Source organism: Gouania willdenowi, chromosome 16 (genome assembly GCF_900634775.1).
Source record: "Gouania willdenowi chromosome 16, fGouWil2.1, whole genome shotgun sequence".
Lineage (NCBI taxonomy): Eukaryota > Metazoa > Chordata > Actinopteri > Blenniiformes > Gobiesocidae > Gouania > Gouania willdenowi.
This window is the reverse complement of record NC_041059.1, coordinates 9,736,258-9,758,847: the sequence shown is the minus strand read 5'-3', so window position 1 is coordinate 9,758,847 and position 22,590 is coordinate 9,736,258. Positions and strand designations below refer to the sequence as shown.

Here is a 22,590-nt window from a genome sequence, read left to right as displayed (position 1 = left end):
GATTACAGCACCGATATGTCATTTCTGCAAATGTATTATTCCCACTCGCTCGACTTTTGTGTGAAATGTAGGGTGAAACCCCATCTGTCCGCTTTAAACTCTCCTCCGACACCCATCAAAGGCACGCCGTGGATCGGCATAGATGAGGAGATAATGAGCTCCCGTTGTCTTGTCAACGACATCCTCATTCTTCTACCCAAATAGCTAGACTATTAAGCCCCTGTTTGCCTATCTCCTGGTGAGCATATCTCTTCAGTAATTATGGTACATATAAAAGACAATGACTGTCATAAAAACAATGTCATAAGAATCCCTCTCATCGGCAATAACCATCAACACTTCTAGCAAGGATTTATTTTTTTTTATTTTATTTTTGGAGGTTTGCAAAGCTGCTTCTACCGATTAGGGAACCAAACACCAAGAAAGTGTCTTTTAAAAGAAACTAGTAAAACCAAGTTTTCTAGCACCTTAGTTAGTCTAAAACAAGCCCGTAAAGCTGTTGGTTCTCTAATTAAACTACTTTGACTACAAGCTTTAAGAACTAATATTATTATTATACTAATAGTATTATTTTACCTATATGTAGCACACAAATTGTAACAGGGGAAAACAAACAACCTATTCATATTTCAATGTTACTTTACATTAATATCCCCCACATTAGAGCCATGGTGTACTGGAACCAATCAAAGGTGATCTAGAAAAACATAATCTGCATTTAGAAATGGATGGCTTCAAAATAAGGACAGAAGGCAATCATTTCTACAAACATTGCAAAGCATATTAGGAACATTTAGAAAAGATTGGAGGTCAAAAGTACTTGGAGAAGAGTGCAAACCTCCGCCAAGCACCAAATCTTCTCTTTGCCAGATATACACAGTTATCTGGATCAGTGATCCTCATTATGGTACTATGATCATTCACACTTTAAAGGCTTGGAAGACATTTTCATCCACAATAATAATAGGTTCAAATGTATGATGTATGGAAAAATGGCGATAAATTGCCCAATCCACATCCGATATGGATGAAACTCGGTGACATAATTAGGGAAACAACCCAACATAACTGAGTCAATAGATAAATCAATTACAAACATATATATCTAATTTTTTTTCAAAAATTTGTTTCAAAATTGATCCAGAATCCGTATATTGATCGAGAGTCCTTCCTAAACTTAATAGAATCTTCCATGGTGTAAGGTCTATCTTTGGTTAAAAGTTTTGTTAAAATCCATGAAAGTACTTTTTACTTAATCCTGCTAACTGACAAACAAACAAACCCTGGTAAAAAATAATTACCTTCCTTGGGTGAGGTAATAAATATCCATAGCATTACTTTGACAGAAGCTCAAATAGCACTTTAAGTTTCATCATATGAATTTAAACTACGCATAAAAGGAGGTTATCACAATCTTGTATCGCAAAAAATACTCCTAATGGATAAATAAAAGTGTGACATACCAGAGTGTTTAAATCAACATCTCTCCCTCAAAGTCGAGAGGTTTAGCTCCAAGGGTTTGTCCATGAGGTTGTATTTTTGCCGGGGTTTAAAGTGCCTATGTCTGTTCCTTGTCAACATGTTTACCATTGTAAAAGAGAGTTTGCATCATAGCGTGTCCTGTTGAGTGGCATTCCCTTCTGTGCTTGCGTGTTACCTTAACATATGGGTGTTATGTTCCAAAACAACCTGCTTTGGTGGAGCTTTCAACAAGAACGTCAGAAACTAAAACCTCTGGGCTGGACACAGGTTTACAGGAATCAAGCTGTAAAACAACAGCTAATCTTTATTTATTAAGGTGAATGTATCGTAATCTATCACATGTTCACTCCTGTGTAAAATACAGACCTTTAAATGTGCTCTCCTAGATTCCCTATCGTATGGATTGTTTTATGTACCAGTACTCTTCATTACAGTTTGAACCTGATTTTCTGTTCTGAAGCAAAGGGGAAATTAAATGAATAATTACAAATGTCTACAACAATATTATGAAAGCCTTTCTCTAAAAATAGCTTTTCAAAATCGCGCGCACACACACACACACACACACACACACACACACACACACACACACACACACACACACACACACACACACACACACACACACACACACACACACACACACACACACACACACACACACACACACACACACACACACACACACACACACACCAATGCATCCGACACATTCTCCATTAATGAATGAGAGCAGTCACAACAGAGCTGAAACGCACCAACTTCAACAACTTTGGCAGGATGGATGCATATTTAGCCCACATTATAAACCTGCCGAGTAAAAGTTCACAGCAACAAGTCATGAGTCACACGGATAAACTGTAAGGATAGAGTGGCCGCTTAAAGAATTTGTTTTTAACACGCTTGTATCTCAAACTGCATGAATCATTATGGCCCTTTGTGTTCCCTTGGAGGCTTTGTTCACAACAGACCAATACTAATGACCGGTAGTATCTCTATAGGTTAGTAGCAGCCCTAACACACATTTTACAAGTTTGGAGTTGATATTTGTTTATGCTCAATTACACACATCTTTTTACAAACTAAGTCTCATCACAATAGATTGACTTATTTTTACCAATTAGTGATTTGATAACTCACCAATTATATATAGAAACAAGCAAACAAAGAAAAATGAAAGCAAGATGAGTTGCTATGGTAGAGAGGTGGTATTCCTAGACAATTCACGTTGCTGCCCTGCACTCTCTTCGTTAACTAATTCTTTGTGAAGCCTGGTAAACAGGTTTCCAACAGGAAACATTAAGTCTCTGGAGGAAAGGGAGAACGTGAATGCTTCTGCTTGTGTCAGCGGATAAAACAAAAGCTAAAAGGAACAAGATATTGCCAGTAAGCAACAAATCGAATAAAGAAAGAAAAAACACACAGGAAAAACATTGTGAAATGAAAAGCTGATAGAAATTGTAAGGGCCTCAGATGCAGCCTGTGGTGAGTTATTTCACAGCCAAATTGACTAACTGACCCCGACCTGAACCTTGGTCTGTCGCTGACCAGCTTCTTAACTGGCCTTCCTTCCGCAGACTAGGGGGTGAGGGTGTTAGGACTGCATATTGGCAGCTGCACTCCTGGCCGAGTATCTAAGGGAGAGGACTACAGTGATATTTTATTTTTTCTCTCATTGGCCAGGTACTTTTCCCTGTGGAAGCATAAGCAGGTTTTGATTTATTTTAAATTACACCAGTTTTATTTGTGCATAGGAATTGTCGACGTTTGGGGATACATCACTTCACCATCACTTTTACAACAGACAGGATGCAGGACTCAACATTGCACCAAAAAGGGCAGTGATTTAGTCACTATATAAACCAGAACACCAGATTCTGAGCAGGGTGTTCCTGTGTGGGACAGGAGCAGGATAACCCATCAAAAACATCAGATGCTCTGAAGCACATAACAGTCGGCTTTGTTAATTCATCCCAAACTAGAAGAAGATGGAAGCTCAGTAGGAAAGACAGGTGCATGAGTTATCGGTTTCCGATAACTCACATGAAGGGAAACAAAGTGCAAAAAGTCAGAGGTGTTTTTGTTCTAAATGGGTGGATAATGCAGCCAAATAGAAAACAAGGAACATGTCATGCATGTCACAACTCAGGTCTGTAAAATCCCCAATATACCACAGTTTGGGACACTTTATATATGGTAAGGGGGAAGCTTCACTGACAGTCTGATGGTTGTATGACAACCTTTTGTAGCCGTCATTATTATGGAAACCAATACAATCAGGTATTATCACCCACTGAAGGCCTGTGTGCAAGTCAATGCCTGAGAAGAATGTAGAATGTGCAATCAAGACATGGAAACTATAGCTTAAACTGTGCAACAATGACATATAGAAAAACACATCAGTTAACTTCCACTAACCACTCAGAGGGAGATATCTGCTGAATTTCAACAGTGTAGCAGACAGTGCTGCAGTACAGACTATATTTAACAGTAATTTTCTTTCTATCCATTAATGCAAAATAGAAGTACCAAATTGTTTTTACCTTTTCACACTAACAAACCGAAATGACTAGTCTATTAAAAAGTAATTTTTGATTAGGAAACACTTGTTTTATTTAGTAAAACTGATTCAATAATGTGTATGTTTTGGCCATCAGTCTGACTTTAAGAGATAAAATAAAGCTGGTAAAACAGTGGATTTTTGTTAAACTAGAACCCAATTTGCCTGATTGCCTGAATTCTGATTCTTTGGACTGTTTGAGGTAGATCTGATTCACTTTGTCCCTCACTTGCATGATAATTAACACCAGGACGGGGTCGTGGTGATATGTTGAGGTGGCTGTCTCCTGCTGCCAAATGAACACTGGTGATAGTGCTTGTGTTGCTTGGCTGATGAGCAGCAGGGAAGCAGGTGAGCAGGCTGAGGCTTATCTGCCAAAACAGCCGGGGTTCTACCACACCTCCTCCCGTAACGACAACCAGGACGGCACAGCCTCACGTGGAGAGAATGACAGAGTGGAAACTTGAAAGCGGAGATGAGGAAGCAGAGGAGAGGAGATGGACTGGTAAGTTTCGCAGAGCTTACAAAAAGTGTCATTTCTTGAGATGGTGGAAGAATATGAGCTGAAGGAAAATATGATCAAACTAAAGACAGAGAGCTTAAAAACAGCTTTATGGCTTTAACTGACTGATTTGATTTGTATTATTGTAAGGTATAGCAATGACAAGTAAAGCACAGGTCTCTGGTAACAAGTTAATGACCAAATCTGTTAAAGTTGCAATAAAAAGTTGATGCTTCTCAGTTTCATTAAGGCTATATACAGTATGTTATAAAGCTATTTTAACTGATTTGAAATTAAAAAAGTGGTTTACAAAAATAATATACAAAAAAAAGCTACAGCCCTTTTTATTCCCAACGGCTCCATTAACACTCCTGAATGGGTAATTCTACTGCAGCACATCACCACAGCAAAGACACTAGCCATGTTTATCAGAATTGGTGAATCTATAAATCAATACATAAGTTAATGGCAGACTGTAGAGGAACTTATTTTATATCATTTGTGAATGGCTTATTGTTAGTGTCACTTTCAGCATTGATGATGCCATCTGTGTGTCCCAAAGGTCTGATAATGTATCTTTTCTCCAGTGAAAGCAAAGCTGACCCTGTAATGGAATCACCTTGGATGAGCTCTAAAGCAAGATTTTTATCCAATGAATTTCTTCAGTATGCATGCATAACTATGAAAAAAAAATATGTCTGCAGCATACAAACTGAGACTGCTCCTTATCTTCTGCAGTGTAACAGCATCACAGTAGTCCTTGATCTGATTGATGAAACTGCCACGCCTGTAAGCACCTCTTTTACATAGCGGAGAGTCCCCTGCAGCCCGTGATTCATCATCTGACAGCAAAATGGCTGCATTCATCTTTATGCATCACAGAGACAAACAGGTCCAACGTGAGAGCGAGAGGGGGCGGGGGGTAAAGGTAAGATGGCTACAGATCTTTGTGAGAATACAGAAATAGAACACATTTGTTTAGTCTGTATAACCTCAGATGTGTGTATTTACTCTAAAAGTGCATATATACCATCAATACTGGCTACATAACTGATGTAGAGGGATATGATCGTTAAGAACAACAAGGGATGATGTAAGAAATCTAAAAACTTAATCAATGCATAGCTTTTCCACTTTTTCTAATATCGTTGCCAATGACAGGTGAACACTGAGCAGACCAGTAGGTTTATCTGTTGAACACTAAAATAGAAACTGGTGGCTGCAACTGTTGCCTAATGGCATAAGCATTTGGTTGGGATAATTTGCAAATTTTACACCCAATATTGACACTTTGAGTCAGTCGCACAGTGTATTAAAGTATATCTTGTTTATCTTCTCCGTGCCATGCTCCTTTCAAAATAAAAGAATGAGCAGTGACTTGAGATGGATATAATTATTCTATAAAACTTCAGCCAACATATGAAAGTTTAATATCATTTTAAACAAAAAACTTAGACTTCAATATTTAGACATATACAGGTTGCTTTAGATTTATTTGTTTGACTCATGTATGACTTTTGAGAAATTATACCTGATGAGGGTTGCTGGTTTTAGCTAGCTGTAACAGAGGAAAGATAAGAGGTGTGACTTTGAATAAGTAACTATTCATGCCTTAATTATGCAAGCCAAAGCCATGTAAAAGGGTTCTTGAATTAAAAAAGCAAAAACTAAAGCAGCCCTAATAATTAACCATACAATACCATATATAATGACCGAGTAACATAATATTATACATATATAAAACCACAATATTATAAATATTTACTCATCTGCCTTTACACACCTATTATCTTAAGTGGCATCCACTTCAGGGTTCCATTAGCCAAATCCTGAAAAACAACCCTACAGCACCGACCTTTTACTTGGCACAATGCACCATTGATGCTACTATTTTCCCGGCTTAACCCAGACCAATTAATCAGATAAGGAATGAGAAGGATTCTCACTTCAGAGAACACGTCTCAACTGCTATAATGTCCAGTTCCTTCAATCAAACTCTCTACGCCCCATTATTAAGATAATCCAAAGGTTTGAAGGTCATTTATCATAAATGATAAAAGTAGATTAAATACATAGACCATCTTAAATGGAAAACTCATTACTGTGTGATCCCTTCAAAAGGTTCTTGACCACTTCAGGAACTTCCTCATTTGGTTTGTTGGCAAAAGGCATTAGTGTCCAATGACAAAGATAATCAAATATATGGTTGCTAGAGAGGAAATGTGGGTTGGCAAGGGATGGATGGATGATGGAAAAAACATTGCAAGAATATGACAAAGGCTATAAGTTAAATTAACTTTAAAATGTAACTTTAAGGACAAATTTGGTTTGATACAACTTAAAAAATAAAATCACTCTTTCAGATTTTTGTTCCAAAACTACAGCTCCACACCTCATGCATGAATATGATAGCAAAAACATCAAAATATGTCAGAGAATGATCATGATTTCATCCCATTTGATGTGTCAGGTGACAATCATTGGTAAGCTTTGCTATTATAATGCTACGTGTATAGACCTGCAATCTCAATCAGGAAGTAATAATTGTGCTACTAATATTGTGAGCATGTGGGGGTGGGGGGTGCACAGATTTGAACACAGCCCAATTCTGCCATTAAAAATAAATAAATACTTTTAGCAGCTCCTACAAAGCTATAACAAAGTAGGCATCGTGCCGGAAGATCAAAAGTTGGAGACAGATTTGAGACCTGTGCACCACTTACAAAACACAAGACATCAAGAGGATGTCAACACGCTTAGGATAAGGTAAATCAAACAGGAGATGCTGTTGTTGGCAGTGAACTCCGTTAACAAATGGCAAAGGGAAAATAAGGGCCTGACAAATATAATTAAATCACACATCATCCCAATGATAAAGTGTAGGTGGTTCTTGTTTTAATGAAACAAAACAGTAATGTATTAAAACATTTGTTTTAGCAAGTGAGTTTCTAACCTCCGTCTGCTCTTATTGGAGAAGCAGCTGAGGGTTAATTGTCATGCAAGCTTCAGCTGGGTTGTTAAACGAGCGCAACCTCGAGCTCAGGCAAAGAGCACAATGACTCCGCTGTGAACACAAAATTAGTTTAAAGCTGCATTTCACCAACACGCTGAGGCTTGTACACTGCCACTGGTGTGATCCATCACTGCAAATCCATTTCTCTGGCAGGAAAACTGAACAGCACCATCACTTTCCACCACCACCAACAGCCACTAGAATTAACTTTAAGCATAGAGGTTTTAACAAACACCATTTTAATAGGGAGGCAGTTATTTTTAGGGGATGTTTGTATATAGGAGCAAAGCATAAATCAATGTAATCCACAAAGTATCATGCAAAATATTTGTCACAAGGTTATTGTGAAATACTAACAATAACATTGCTGCTTTCAGCTTGTTGTGGCTTCATGTGACTCCCTAGCCTCCTTCCAGAGCCTAAAAACATGCGTGCTTGGTTAATGGAGTCCTTGTAATGAGCATTTGTCCTTCAGCTCTTTCACAAACACAGGTTTGCACCACTTTGAGACAAAAGTAAGAAAAAAAAAATTACATCAATTATGATCAGGTTAACTGCATATAAACAACACTACATTACTAGATCTACTTTAACCTCCTCTATTTGTTTGTCTTGGACGAATACTCATTTACACAGCATACATTTATCCCGAAGGTCAACTATTCCCAGAATGCAGCATTGTTTGTTTCACATTCTCCATATAAATCAACAATCTGTGTAAATAAACCAAATATCACAACAGGACAATGCGCTAAGTGAACTAAAGATGTTTCTTCATTAAAAACGTTCATAGTTGGTGTCTATGCACGATTCATAAAACAAACAAAAAAATGCATTATGCTTATTTGACAAAAGCACTTTTTCTAATATTTCTAGTCACATTGTGTGAATGATGTTCAACTAAGGACTAAATAAACACAATATACTTCAGTTTATTTTCCTTTCTATTTCCCACCTTCAGCAAACTGAAGTGAATTGATTCAATGAATACCTGAAGTAAATTCAATTGCAAGCTCTATCAAAATGATCATATATAATATTAAGAGGTTTGGTTGGGTTATTTTCTTTAAAAGTCCTTTTGCAGAAGCCAAGACTTAATTAAATCTCTCATTTTGTCAGAGATACTACTTTGTAGAAGGAGTTGTGACACAATCCGGAACCAGAAAACATGAACCACTATATGGTGGCTCCATGTCTGACGAAATGGCAGGTCTATATAACTCCTGGCTGTTACGAAACTTTCTCAAGAAAAAACAAACAAAACCTCAAATATTTTACAGTGTATGATCTTTTGATTTAGCTTTTAATAGAAATTCACTACCCTTTAACCAGTGGTAGAGGATTCAATTTTTTTTTTTAAATATTTTTAGACAATTAGTGTTTTATCAGTTTCATTAGAGTTTCATTAGTGTCAAACAAAACTTAATGTTTACAAATGCATCCAGAACTATCAACAATGTATTGTTGTTGAAAGTTAAGACTGGTATTTAAACAAAATTGAATTAAAATACATTTTTCAGAATAATTTGATCAAAAAAATGAAAAAGCTTGATTATTAATTATTTCAATATTACAACCAACAATGATCTAATGAGTGATAATATGGATTCTAAGGTGACCATCATAGAATGTGCATCCCACCTGGATTCTCTGTCCAATGCTCCAATGTAGAAACTTGAAGAAAACAATGGCAGTGATGATGACTTAGGTGAGGGTAAACAGGTGGGGCGGTGCCAGTTGATCGAACCTCCTTATTAACTTTTCCCAGGCCTGCAGAGAGATAGAAAGAGGAAGAAGAGCATGAGGAGGAGGAGGAAGTAGGGTCGGTTTAATGAAGACTCCTGCTGTGAGAGTTGCTGTGGCCTGCGGTGCGGCCCTGTGAGTAAGCTGGCAGACAGATGGGTTGAGGAATTGATCAGTGGAGACAGTCTATAGAGACCTGCACAGACAGTGTTTAAATTGAGGTGGAGTACACAATCAGGGATATCAAAGACGGTGAAATGTCACATGAATGAGGGAAGGGGTGGAGGAAAGCTCCACCTCAAGCAAAAGAAGCAGATGGGAAAGAAAAAAACCAATTTTCTTTGAACTGACAGCAAGGGTACAGCAGCAAACATCAAACGCTACCACTCGTGCTTTATATTCATCACATGTCTTTAAGACAGAAGATTGCTGAATCAGTCTTTGAGCAATCCATAGCCTCAAATCACTGATACTAACGCTGTTTGGTGAGTGAACTCATTGCCTCTCTAGCGTGGCATCCATCTCTAACAAAAGTTATAACGCCCTCACGCCCCTCCAACCTTAAGCTGCCACTCTGAGTTTTGTCCTCCATTGTTCTGGGCTCAGGGACTAAGAGCCTGGCACAGCAAGTCCAGCAAATCTGTCATTTTCTACAGGCTCAATACGCACTTGCACTGCAAATAAGCAGCCAAATTCTGGGTTGATGAGTAAATCACAATACAACACAGTCACGTGCACACTCAAATCAGGAGAAAGACTTTTTGTATCAGTGTTATTTAGAATAACAATGCAACACAACAATCATGACTAAAATGCTAGCAATGTGAATAATAGCAGCAAAGGTTTGACGGAGCTTGGCAGCTCAAAATGAAAATGAGTGGCACAGTGTGCTTTCCTTAAAATATATTTCTTTATTCTGATGTTATCAACTGGAAGTTAGTTTCACCCTTTTGCCCCAACTTAAATACATATTTTAAATATTTAAGTTGGTAGAGATGTAGCAGTTTACCCTCAGCAATAGGAAAATACCTTGCAGAACCATATGGATGGATAGATGGATGAGAAAAATCAAAGAAAGAAAGGAACACTGAACCGAAAAACACAGGATTCTGAATACCGGAATAAACTCTACCTGGAACAATAACACTAAAAATAAATGGAATAAGAAGGACCATGTTTTTTTGCTTACGCCCCAAAGCTTCATTTTGATATTATTTGGTGAAAGATGTAAGATCAAAGCTCTCAGTAATGCGTTGCATCACACTGCTCTGCACTAAAAAAGCTGTACAAAGCAGAATATTTGATCACTTCCTATATTCTCTTTTCTCACACTTGCACAGCCACACTACATATTATGATACTTTGTAAGAAAACTGCACATAAACCAACTGCTGTGCTTCATTGCCATGAAAGACGAGCAGCAGGAAAAAGTTAACCCTCCTCCTGTGCTCTGATTGCAACTATAAACTCAGAGCAGAAGCCTTGCTTTGCTAATTGTTCAGTGCTGCTGCTGCTGTTGACTTTCTGTGATTTCATTGGCTTTTCTTTTCTACATAACATGGATCCTGCACAATTTTTCAAATGCTTGAAAACAAAACAAAGGGAAACATAAGGCTGAACCTACAGCTACACAACTCAGTACTATACTATATTTAATTTATGATGTAATCATTTTAAAAAAAAACAAGCATTTTTAAATTTAAAAACCTGACCCGGTAAGTAGCCGACTTTAATCCGATGGTGTTTGAGCTCTTACAGAATCAGCCAACAGTTGATGCTACTTTTAATCAACAGCTATATCAGCTTAATTATATAAATATAAAGAAATAAAGTAGTGATGCACAGAAATTACGGCCACCGAAAGATTTTGTTGTAAAGACATGAGCATCAATTTTTATTTTATTCTATATTGTGCATTGTTGAAAAGTCTAATGTTCTAAATAATTATTTTCACATTTTTCATTGATTTATTATTTGAAGCATTCATTAATTTATACAATTGCAATGTTTTTATTTTAGTGAGGTTACTACATATTTATACCCATAAATGCAATGGGATTAATAATTTACATAATACATTTTTTCGGCGTTTCAGTTTTCGCCCTTGGCCTTCTCTTTTTTGGATTTTGGTTTTGACCAAGAATTTTCATTTCGGTGTATCCCTAAAATAAAGCAAGTTGTAATGAGCAACTGGGGAAAAGTAAAGAACGGTCCCTAACCAATTATTGTAGAAGCAGTTTTTGCTATCCAATATAAAGTTGTTTTAAGAAAAGTCAAATACATTTTTCATCAATATCCCAAAGTACCCTATAAGAGACATACAAATAAACCTAAAAAAAAACTCTTAAAACTGACTGATGTAACTAAAAGCCTAAATATTTTTTTCTAACTTAATGCAAAAAACATATATATTTAAATAAATGTAAATCATCAAAACACATGGTGTCATTTTCACCACTGAAAACAAAGACCTGACATTCATCCACGTACTGTATCTGACGTGGTAGTGCACTGAGCATGACAGACCCTTGAAGCTGGATCTCTTGTACCCTGAAGGCTTAGACACCTCCAACGAATTCAGACACCAAACCAGTGGTCACCATGGCCACCGTCGCCTGACACCTCTGGCAATTCCAAATAAACTAGTCACAGTGGAACATTTGAGACGACACTGGCACAGCCTGTGTGTGTCGTCACACAATGAAGACCTCGGGGCATAGGGGAGCAGTCACCAAGAGCCAGCTGCATTTACAGAGAGCACAGAACTTCATGGGCAAACACGACTGAGGGTTAAAGGGGAGACAGCAGCACTGACGGGCCATCCCTCTCCAGCTGGCATATCAAGCAATGTTAATTAGTTCCACAAAACCAAGACACCAACCTCTGAAATGTCACATCCTCATGAGGAGAGCGAATGGTAAACTTCACTTAAGCAAAGGTTACCACTCAGTTTGCCTTCCAGCAGCGATCGCCCTTGTATTCACTCCCCAAATACTTTTAATTCCAAGTCTTCTTCTGCTCCTCTATATTGGTCTCTCATTTATGCAGTTTAGTCTGACCAATGATTCTATTTAAAATTTAAAATTGCGAATCGTTGTTACATGTAAATTAAATATATTACAATTTGTAAAATTTTTTCAGAAACATGATTGACGTAAAAAAAAAATATTTTGAACTGCAATGTAGAAGAAATGTGTGATTTATGAAGTAGGGAAAAAAAAGGTGCTCAGAGGCTGTTGGAGGAGTGTAAACACAAATCAACGTAGTGTGCGATGTGGCACAACAACAGAAATGACAAATGCTCTAAATTTTAGACTTGTGAGTGATTCATGAAAGGTTCAGACTGAACAAACTTTTAATGGTGAGTCATCCAGTGACTGACCATTCTGATGGATTTGGCCAAATCCAATCAGGGGCCTAACCCAATTCACTCTTATTTGAGACATATGACTGGAGTAGAGCAGGTTATTTTGTTTTTCTATCAAGAGTTGATCCCAATACAACAGTGCTTGCTACGTATGTTTCAACATGATTGAGCTAACTAAACGCTGTTCACATATACACACATTTGTGTGAATCTGTTGCATATTACTATACACCAATATGTGAATACATGCATGTATGTGTGTCACTTCTGGTTTATATATGGTGCCTCGCACAAACACATGCGGAAAAGGGCCTTAAAACTTAATGCAAAACATAAAATGGCTATAATAAGTATGCATCCCCTAGATGAAATGAGGTTTTGGGGTGTATTAAAATGAGACCAACATGATTCATTAACTGATTGACTGCCAATAACGTCAAAAGATGTCAATTGTGTTTTTTGGCTGAGAATGCTAGGAAAATATTGTATCATGATGTAGTGACCAACTGGTGACATGTAGGTGGTAGCAGCACACCTTTGGATGAGGGATCACTCATGATGTGCTGAGCACAGAGAAAGAGGAAAAGAATTTACAGAAAATGGCACTACGAGAGTTGATGCTGAGTTGAGTTCCCAGCAGCGCACACTTGACCAGAGGACGTGTGGAACTAAGTGGACTATTGAAAATGTCGCGATGGTAAGAGAAAACGATTAAAAAAAAAAAAAAAAATGGAGCAATGAGGAGGAAGTTGTGTGTGTGGAGAATGACGGGGGGGAAAAACCTGGAGGAAGGCCAAAATACAGTAAGAAAATCATTCAACTCTGACCTAGATAACAATTTTGCCATCAAAAGCCCGGTCTCAGTGTTGTTTTTGTAGTTTTACAGAAGGAAACCAATGTTGAGGTGTCCCTAAAGCAACAAAAAAAAAAAAAAAAAATGCTTTAAAGTCACTCTGCTTTTTGTCACAAACTGGCGATTTGTGTGAAACTTGCCTCTATTCAACTGCTGATTACGAAAGAACAAAAAAAGTAATCTTTCAGAATCTGGTTTCAGATTTCAGATTGTCATAGTGCAAATTATTCTGTGGGTCTTGAACGATCAGTGAAAATGATCTAAGATGCCTGGCAATATTGGGTTGGCTGCTCTGAAAATGGCTAGTAGCGAATGAGTTAAGAGCCAAGCACCGTCTTTGCCAGATACTGGTAGTGATCTGGATCAGTGATCCTGATTATGGTACAATGATTTTTTTTTTAACACTTTAATCGCTTGGAAGACATGTCTATCTGCAATAATCTCTATACAGTAGGTCAAAATGTATGGGCTGTCCCATTATATCAAAACATTTCAATAAAATGATCTGTTCCAGATGAAACTCTTTGTGGTAATTGAGGAACCAACCCAACATAACTGAAGTCAAATTTCATAAAGATCGTACAATTACGAACAAACATTTTTCAATTTTTGGAACTGATCCAGAATCGGTTTATTGATCTGGAATCTGTGTAAAGTTTGTCTTTGGTTGAAATCTAGTTTTAAAAAAAAAAACAAGCAAAGAAATAAATGCTGGTGAAAGAATTACCTTTTTGGTGGAGATAACCTGAATTCATTTGTTGGGAGAAGTATTAAAAAAATAAAATGCTGAAATATTGCAGTGTGAATGTGGATGTGAGTGTTCACAATTGACCAGTCACATTCAAACTCCTATTAAATGGGAGTCAGTCATGCCATTGTTTAAATTGCCTTTGGTTAAAGCAAAAAAAAGTTCAGCAATTCAAGTAGGTTTTATTTAACATTTTCTTAGTCACATCCCACAGTAGAAGCAGTGATGAGCTTCCCAAGCCTCAGAGGCATCTATTAACAAATTAGAAGCTGCTTGATATGAACACTATCACTCAAAATTCTGAGACTGAAAAAAAAAAAAAAAAAGACTGGTGTTCTTTTCATTACATTTTTAGGTTCTCAGACAATCAAAACTTGCGCGTGTAATTAGAAAACTATTTATATTTTTAAATATGTTCACTATTAAATGAAGGAAGGTAATAGATGGGAAATTGAGGTGTGCTAGTCCAATAAGCATTGAGAGTTATCTCTGCTCCCTCTTCAAGAAGCAATAAGAAAGACACTTAAATATGCCTGGAGCCTGGGGAGAGTGAAAGGGAAGCAGAATAGGTCCCATGGTGCAGTGAGAGGAAAAAACCCTGTCCTTGGTCTGAGGAGTTGAATGGTTTACATGCTGGCTGCCATCTTACGCTTCGACTCGGTGTCACAATTTGTTGGGGAGAATCGGACACTCTAAAAAGAGCAGGCATGCAACCAAAGCCTCCCTGGCAGTTACAGAGTTGCTTAACGTCACTCAGAATTATTCGGCCACTTGGGAGAAGAGCGAGAGACAACAGTGGAGGGAGAAATAATGACAAAGTGAAAGAGAGACAGTGACAGAATGCAAGAGAGAGTAGAGGGGATTGGCAAAGTGTAAAGAGTAGAAAAACAGAAGGAAAGTTGAAAAGCACTCATGAATGCTAATCCATATCTCCTGTGGCACTCTGTCTACTGCTATGAAAAGCTGCTGAGTAGAGCTCGGAGCCATCAAGGGATTGGACGTGTTCGCTATTCGAGCACAAATAACGATATGCCATGGTGAAGCTGGAGAGTTTATGGGCATTCTACAGCTGAGTTTGGCTGCCATATTTAATCATAACAAAAGACAGAAAAGAAAACAGAACAGACTTAAGTGCTGTATAAAGGATGAGTGGTGTGGCTCTCGTCCTCGACTGGTAGCGGAGAGCGTGGGAACGGCTTTGACTGTGTCGAGTGACTGTGGAGGATTGACCCTGACTTATTGACTAGCACTTGTAATGTATGACGTGGCAAACTGCCAAAAGCCCTGTCCATTTGTTTGATTTGCTTTAGATGATTTAAATATAACATGTAAACAGTGTGTGGATCTATGTTAAATCATAATATTTGATTATTTTAGTTTCATAAACATCATATCTCCACCATGTGCTTTTATTGTTTTAATGGTAAAACCTTCAGTAAGATTTGTTGTGGTAATTTTCACACTCACATTTTGTAAGAGTAGAAGGCGGCCAGAAAGAAAGTAGTAGCAGATTCGGTCCGCCGTGTTCACTGCTGGACAAAAGAAGGGATAAATATATAGCTGCTGTTTAAAAAAAGTACTGCGATTCAATTTTCAAAGTATCAATGTCAATCGTGATACCTATGAATCGATTTTTAACTGCTTTACGATTAATCGTTACATTCCTAATTTATGGAGAGCTGCTTCTGACAACAGACACAGTAGTAACAATCCCTGATGACAGCAGTATCTTCCTGTGGATTTACCTCTGCCAAAAAGCAAAACTAATTCAGGAATAGTTTTGACCACACAGCTTGTAGAAACTGACATTAATATCGATGTATTTGGTTAGGTTGGAAAAGTAACCAATACTTATTGATCAATTGTCGAGTATTTGTTATCAATATTACGGATTAAGTATGTGTACATCAATATTCAATATGTATTGATCAATTTCCTCATCTTATTGATAAAACAGATGTTGGAAGAGCAAATTAATCACAAATTAATTATTTTAAAAACCTATTTTTTTCCACAAGTGCAAATAAATCGTTTTATTGTACATGTACAGGATAAAGACTTTAATCAACGTGTAATTCCTTGGTTCCCTTGTAGCCAATGGTTGCTTTTGAAACAGCAACAGCTATGACTAAGATGAGAATCTCCCTAAAGCTTCAGGTATAAACTTAGAATGCCTAGTGCATCAATTGTTAGCTACATTCAATGAAATGCATTGTCACATCCACAAGGACAGCCCAGGGTGCCAACATCTTACACCACCAAATGACAGTCGTTTTGTGTTCCTGAATGGAGAGTCATGGCAACATCAAGGGCACAGTGTTACATATTGTGAATGACAGCCATGCACTAAAGAGACTCTTTTCTCAGAGCTGACAGTGCCGATTAGAATTTTAAAACATGATGTAAAACGGTGATTAAAAGCCAATTACGGCTTGCGTCAGTAAAAAGTCAATTAAGCGTTTCAGGCCTGTGAATGAAAGAGATGAGGAACAGAAATGTTAAATGAGGAAAAGGAGGTACACGAAAACACAAGCAGAAGGAGGTACTGAGAATCAGAATGGAAACATTGCACACACAAACATAGCACACGTTTCTCAATTAAAAGGTATAAAACTCATTAAAAGCATGAGTGATGTTTTTTAGGTTTTTTTTTTTTTGGAAAGCCACAATGAAGCCAGTTTTTAAGTTTAAGGGAACTATAGACAAAGTTTTTTAATAAGTTTTTGAGTCCCATTCTATAGCCTGCAGGAGCACTTTACCACAATCCTTTACCCATCTTCAAAAATGTCCAAAAACTCCCAGAATGCACAGAGAATAAACTTTGCTGCCTCTGGTTTAAAATGAACATTCTTTTACAGGCCAAGCTTTGTTTGTGTCGACAAACATTAAAATATTTTTATTTTTAGATAAATTACTTTCGCAGAGAGCATTATAATTCCAGTTATTAAGACAACTGTTTTTCAGGAAATTTACCTTGATCTCCTGATCATTAGTTCAGTGTTAAATACGGTTCATTTACAATTTGGCCACCAACACTTTACTTCGTAACAGAATATCAGGACAGTCAGACTCTCCCTCACTCTTTGACCCCAGTCAACTCATGCACATTTATCTATTCATTTATTAATAAAAAGTACAAAAATACATTTACATTCACATTTAGTAAATATGTGCGATTGTAGCCTTTGTCTTATTTTATTCTCTAGTCTTTTGGCCAGTTGATATAAAATTCTCCAAGATCTAAGTCTTGAAAAACACTGTAGCAATACAGTCCAGTTATTTAAAGACACAGTTTGACAGCAGGGCAGTTGGGGTCATTGATGCCATCAGTGCTAGATGACCATCTAGTCTAGCCAGCCCTTCCAACACAGCCTCTGTTTCAAATTTGTCCAACTATTTTTAGAAGTTGCTGGGTTGCTGTGCTTTGATTTTTCTCCAGATGAGTTCACTTCTCTCACAAAGTTACCTACTAGGAAAAAGGAATGGGTTCGACATAAACCAGCTTTATTAGGTCAATAGTTATGTGATCAATTGACTTGAAACAATGATTACGCAGGTTTCAATATTTGATTAGAAACCTTTTCATATATAAGTGAGAAATTAAAATGCCCCCCAAAAAAGAAAAGAAAAAAAAGACAATTTTTTTTTTTTTAAAAAATCAAGGGTATATTTTTTCATCTATAAATAAAGAGATTTCCTTTCCACTTTTATGCCATCAAGTTTTGTTTACTTCTGTCAACTGGTACAAGTTGGAATGACATCCAAAATCTTTGTTCATGTTTTATAGTTAACAGTAGTTTAAAATCACAAAAAATGTATTAAAAGTGATCAACGGATTGAAAAATTACTATGGCAACACCACACCATTAGTATGGCAAATTAAACATATCCAATTACAGCTCACGTGCTCTAAAAGTGGAGAAACGACCAAACCTTGGTGAATTCTGCTTCGCAATGAAAGGAAAAACTGACATCGAAGCATCATTAAAATGTAATTTTAGAAGTAGAGCTTACCATATAACATATAAAACACATGTGGATAATATTTTTGTATGGTATTACTGGTATTGCTGTGTAATGTTTTTACCAGTTTAGAACCGTTTCAATGCCTTTCTGGTGGATTTAACTAATGTGAATTTTTCTCAGTGGTTAAAGTTACTTAGAAGAAATATTTCCTGTTTATTATGTGACAAGTGTTCTGGCAGCTGGAGGTTGTTTGTGAAATCTGGATTCAGCAGAAAAAAAACAATAGCTGACAGATGAATTCTGGGTTAGCTCTTTGGTCTGTAGTTTATGTGTGATCACGTCCACGCTTGTCGAAAGCCAAAAACAATCTAGGCCTTTGATTTGTCTCTTTTGTGGCTACGCCATCTTTAAATGGAAGGGGATGATGAATGTTGTGGATGTCTCTGCTGTAAATGCAACTTTGATTTAGCTCGACTGAGATGTAAACGTGGCATGTAGACGTTGTTGCATTCGTATGTGGAGCAAAGAAAAGGGAACAGTAAAGACAGTATATCAGGGGTCACCAACGGCAGCCTGCCTGGACCATGTGAGGGGCCCTCAGAAGCTCTAGTCACCAAGGAGCTCCATCTAAAATCTGATTTATTTTCCAGGATTCAAATTCACAAAGATAAATATAGATGAGAGATGTAATTAGTACTTAGTAGAGTTAAATAGTGCAGATAAAGAATTAGTATTAAATCAACAATCTTTAAATGTTTATTTTCACTGAAACAAATGTTTAAGTGTTGCGGATCTGGTATACAGTATGTTCAGTGGTAGGTTATATATAATATGATATATAAAATACATACTTTTAAAACTGCAAGGGAGATTTTCTTTAAAATGTATTGAAAATGAAACAATTGCATAAATTACGAGAAATAAAGAGTACTATGTTGAAATGTAAACACTTCCTATCTTTTTTTTAAGTTACGGCAAGTCTCATCTTATCCTGTAATTAAATGAAACCGTGAAAATGTAGTATTTAAAAAGTATTTTTTATTTTAAAAGTATTTAAAACATGTAGCCCTTTGGGCTATTTGGTACCTATGAAGTAGCTCACAGTTTCAGAAAGGTTGGTGAGTCCTGCAGCATATCATTTGTATATGCAGAATCACCAAAGTCACAATAGCCAGAGAGCAGTGTTGTACAACAGTAAGCTGCTGAGACTGTGGCACAAAATGTTTCGCTACCACAACTAACTTTGAAAACTCTGCATGACTGTCCAGAAAGTATTTTCTCAGAGCAGAGGGCTCACTCCTGGCTGAGGAGCTCGACGTGGTTCAATGCCATTACCATTTCAAAAGTGAGAAGATGAGTGCAGAAGCAGGGGGTGGGGGTGGGGAGGTGTACAGAAAAGAAAAAAAAAAAAGCTGAACGGGTGCACGCCTGAACTATGTAGTAACTGTGGCTCACTCTTCAAATTTCGCAGGGATGGGTTTCACAGGTCACAGAGACTTTTCCCCATTTAAGACTTTGCTTGGGACACCAAAAGTCCAGTTTGAGTTGGTATTCTGCAGTTAGTGTACATGTATACTTGTCCTAGAATGTACAATCCTGAAACAAATCCTCCCACTGCATCACACTTGCATAACATTCACCAACGCTACGCATACTTTTATCCAAGAATAAAAAAAAAAACGACCAAGGAAGACTGTATTCTAAGATGGTTACACCGTCCATTTTTTGAATTATGCATGTGACCTTTGGGTAGAAATAAACTGATGATTAATTTATGATTGAAAGAGGTACCAGGATCCCACCAATGTTATAACTGGAAACAGAGCTTGAAGGAAAACACAGCTGTGAAATGAGTGTGTGGGGTACAACAAGGATCATTTTCATGCTGGCTCAAATAACCAGAAAATTGGATTTAAAAAGAGGAACAAAAAACACTTAACAGGTTCTAGTTGTGACTTTAAACTTTAATATGATGCACATATCTACAAAACAAATGTTAAGAGCAATACAGAAAAAACGTCATACCAGAGGTCAACGTAGCCAAATGATGGAATACATTAGCGGTTCTCCAGTTTATACAAGAATGTGATATCAATCCGACATGAAATTAATGGTAAAATGATCAGTGAATAACAAAATGATGCTGGAATGAGAAAACAAAATGAACAGCAACAACAAGTGATAGAAATACTTTCTTAGGTCAACTAATATAACAGCCTCCCCCTAGCAAAAGTAATTACTGTAATTCACAACCAAAGGTCATCAAGCATGCCTTATGTGTACCAGTAATAAAAAGCATTATTGTATAATTCTGCAGTTGTAACTCAAATTAATTTTAGTGAGATGTCATATGCTTCTACTTCCAATGATGTATAGAATTACATCTTTTGAAAAATGACTTGAAGCAACAGTAAATTCCATATTTTAGTGCTGCAGATAATTTACTAAGTGCAAAGGTTTAATTTGCCCATTAACACATCAAAATTTTACATCAAGTGAACACAAAATTTGAATTTTGAAGGCTGAACGAAGCACAAAATGTTGCAACGCTTCATCTACTTCATGATTTTCATATAAAGCTACACATTAATATACATGTTTGTTGGGAAAAAAATTAAAATGTATAATTAAACATACCAATGGAGGGATGTGCTTGAATTTTATAGTGAAAAGGGATTTTTTTCCTATGACATTCGGTTTGACGTTGACAAAGACAATTCTGTCTCTTAACTGAAAACACAACCACACCCAGGTGACAGATTTGCATTTTAAGTAACTGCATTCACTGGTCGAGTATCTTTTTTTTTTTTTTAAACCAGTTTGTTTTCACCTTTGGGTGGTTGCTTACAGCCAAGCAGGCAATTAAAAACACCTGTCCCTACTTGTTGGTTCCAAGAAGCTCTCTGCCAGCAGCTTTTCTCTTTTTAGCCGTCACACGCCCACTTGGGAGTGGATAGGGCTCAATGCAAAACACTGTAACACCCAACTGCACGCACGTAATGACACCTAAAAGCCAGAAAATGTAGCCAAACTATTTCATAGAAGGCTGGGGCACAAACACTGGGTGCAGCCCGCACAATAGCTGGTACAAACATTCATAGACCTTCAAAATTACTACCAATGACTAGCAACCATTGTCAACAGGAGATTTCTAAAACTGAAAAATATGTGATATTTCACCATTTGAAAGGCTGCTGAAACTACTTACCTAACAAACACCAAATTACTCAGAGCCAAGTGCTATGGCAAGAAATACAAATTCAATTCAAAGTCCTGTTTGAAAAAGTTAGGGAAAAACAACTCTAGTAAACTATTTTTGAAATACCAGCTCTGTATTTCATTAAAATTGTGTTAAATTATTGTGTCTAAAGGTGTCAATTCAATTTCATGCAATGCTTCATTGTGACAAAATTTGTATGCATTATGTCATTCTTGATCATTAATTTGTGCAGTGCTCACAAACAAATTGCATCGGGGTCAATCACCATGATGTTCCACTACTACAAAAAAAGTTTTTTTAGAGCCCATTTGTGGCCCATCAGGTGCTCTGCAAGAGCTGTAGAAAAGAATACAAGACCTCCTTTAAAAAAGTTTAAATTACCAAAGATAAAAAGTACCTTTTACTTCCATTACACTTGTTCCTAAGTCTGCAAATTTCATAAATATAGTGGAACTCAGTTTTGTTGCAGAGCAAATGTAGAACTTCCCTAACATACAAGGGGAAACTATTTCTTTAAATAAATAAGAACATCGACCATTGAATAATGTGTTTGACAGGGTCTGAAACACTCATGTGGTGACAACCCCACCATGAATTAAAGTGGCCACACTACAGAATGTACTTACACATACTGTCCCTATAATGAGAGAAAATGCCAAAACTAGCACAACATGTTGACATTGTGCAGTTGGCCGTGAATACGACTGCCTATGTGGCATTTTTCACGAGTGATTTTAACCCAAAAATTATCTTTATAGTCCGACTTTGTAAAAAATAATAATAATAATTGAGATATCATTTTGGTCCATAGCCCACCACCAAAAAAAAAAAAAAACAAAGTACATCTGGAGTTGGGAAAGAACAAACTGCTGATGTCTTGATCTGAAGTTTGAGACGTATTGCGATTTTTAGCCCTGGGTGTTGACAGGAAGCTGTAAGCCAAGCTGGGACACCTCATCAGAAAAAAAGGAAAAGAAAGACGTGCCAGACTGAGTGAGAGTTAATGGATTTGAAGATAGCCACTTGGAGCCGAAGAGTATTAAATCACCATGGTAACTGAGCTGGCTGTTCAGCAGTTTTGAGGAGCTGTTTGGTTAGAGACACTTTTTTCCCCTTTGAAGGGTTTTAACTACACC

The 22,590-nt window shown here is 37.1% G+C and overlaps 1 protein-coding gene across 5 annotated transcripts in view; it reads right to left on the bottom strand.

Annotated features, from left to right (window-relative positions):
- The window catches only part of sema6cb (semaphorin 6Cb), a 177,159-nt gene that overhangs the window by 121,984 nt on the left and 32,585 nt on the right, over positions 1 to 22,590 (bottom strand). For 3 of the 5 annotated variants that reach the window (XM_028469966.1, XM_028469970.1, XM_028469967.1), the window contains exon 3: positions 9,199 to 9,327. The exons of 1 other annotated variant lie outside the window; for it this stretch is intronic. The gene's annotated coding sequence lies outside the window, so the exon portion shown is untranslated. Of the gene's footprint in view, positions 1 to 1,463; positions 1,583 to 9,198; positions 9,328 to 22,590 lie in introns of those variants that run through there. One more of the 5 variants, XM_028469969.1, reaches the window with a different exon arrangement.